General features: G+C 41.8%; 1 protein-coding gene across 2 annotated transcripts in view; it reads right to left on the reverse strand.

Moving 5' to 3' along the window:
* The window catches only part of LOC101847935 (contactin-3), a gene marked incomplete in the record, with an annotated part of 67,736 nt that overhangs the window by 51,834 nt on the left and 13,804 nt on the right, over positions 1 to 2,098 (reverse strand).

Genomic DNA, 2,098 nt, shown 5'->3' on the forward strand with positions numbered 1-2,098 from the left:
GAGAGAGAGAGAGAGAGAGAGAGAGAGAGAGAGAGAGAGAGAGGCAGAAAAACATTGATGCCCGCGGTTTGTTTTAATTTTATAATAATACAGGGCCTAACGAGGAAGAAGACATAATATCTCTTGTTTTACGATAATGAGCTTTCTGGTTGCAATGGAACTGCCGTCATACTGAATTTTAAGGTTTGCGAAACAGTTCAAATTGATAACTTGGGTTATCCGGCAGTTCAGGATAGGCTATAAAGCAGTTTTCTGCTTTCTAAAACTTATTTGTGTCAAACTACATGTACATTGAAAATGTAACGCTGAAAGTTTTGTCCCAGTAATATGAAAAGAGATCAGGTTGACCTATCTACCCCAACCAAAAAAACAACAAAAAACAAAAAACAAAAAACAAACAAACAACAAAAACCAAAGAAAACAATCAACAACACACAAATTTACAACAAAAAACAAACAAACAAATAAATACGCAAACACACAAACAAAATGGTCGGTGTTAAATGCTCTTTCCAGTGCTTTCTTTTGAATGGGGGCTGTAAGGCAGTTTTCATTGTTACTAGATATCATTGCATCAAATGGGAATACGTGATGTTCCTCGTAATTACAACAACCCAAATAGGATGTTGTTTTTGGTCAGCCAGACTTGTAAGAGGCTTTCTTCAAGACCAGCAGAAATGAAAAAAAGAACGAAAACAAATCCCCAAACGCTGGAATAAATCATTTCAGGAGAGGTTTGTTCAAAGTAATGAGACCGGAAACAGCTAATTCTTTAACAAAATAATTGTATTGTGCTACATAATGCTTCGAAATAGTCATACCTTAAATCCTGGAAAATGTTTGGGGGGAGGGGGTGGTGTCACGCCTTTGTATTACTTTGACAAAAATTGATGGTTATTTTACAACCTTTACCTGTCCTCTGGACAACCGAGTACAGCAACTTTTATAAAGTATGTCTACTTTGACGAAACTAAGTACAATGGTCGTGCTTTTGAAACACTTTTTTCTGTTATTCCACCCCCACCCCCCTTTTTTAATTTAAATTTGTTTGCTTTTTTTTTTTAGGGGACGGGGTGGATGCGTACCAGTGGGTCCCATATGTTATGTTACCCAATACCACCATATATGATACAAAATGCTGATCGTATTTTTATGAGTTTGATTCTCCTTTTGACGCACTGGACTGAATGTCACTTGTGTTGCACATGCCTGATCACACCACTGACTCCGTATTGTCGAAGCCAAATCATCCACCTCCTCCCTGTTCCCCCACCCTTAAAACTCATCAACCCACGTCTAGTGCATTATTTATGCGACACTGTTGGTTGGTCTACTATGTTCCTCGGAGCTGTAACGTATGTTGTTAAAAGTTCAGCTTGGAAACCAAATGGCATGTAAATCCTCAGGGAGTTGGAGGGGAAAAACTCCCAAAACAAAACGAAGAACTCCACCAAGGTCTAAAACCTCATCCAACCTCTAGCCACAGAGAGTCCTCCCATTACCAGGACCAGGCTAAATGCATCTTTACTTCAATCTAAAGCCTCGTCCCCACCGTCTCTCCAGCGAAGACGCTCCGGGCATCTCACAATCAATGATCGGGCCATGATGAACGCTGATCCAATACCGAATTACTCTAATGCTGCCGAGAAGGCATGGGCTCTGCTGAGTTTCACAATGAACGAGACTGTTGCCTTGAATGGCAGACGGGGCCGTGGGGGAGACTGGTCAAAGGGCCAGTCGGTGGTCAAGCAGATGGACAAAGGGAATGTAGTGAGTAAGGATCGACTCAGACAAGTGATGGACAGACAGAGAGAGGAAATTAGGGCAACTGGAATAAGGTGGAAACGAGAGGACTGAATGTTCGTGGCTCACGCATTGTCAGTCTGACTGACAGTTGTTGTAAGGCAGTGGATAAGTAAATGCGCAAAACACACACACACTCACAAACACACACACACACACATGCATTCTCTCTACCTCTCTCTCTCTCATTCTAACACACATACACACAAACACGCACACACTCACAAATACACATATGCATACACACACTCTCCCTCCCCCCCTCTCTCTCTCTCTCTCTCTCTCTCTCTCTCTC

The sequence above is a fragment of the Aplysia californica genome, unplaced genomic scaffold (assembly GCF_000002075.1).
Source record: "Aplysia californica isolate F4 #8 unplaced genomic scaffold, AplCal3.0 scaffold00039, whole genome shotgun sequence".
Taxonomy (NCBI): Eukaryota; Metazoa; Mollusca; class Gastropoda; order Aplysiida; family Aplysiidae; genus Aplysia; species Aplysia californica.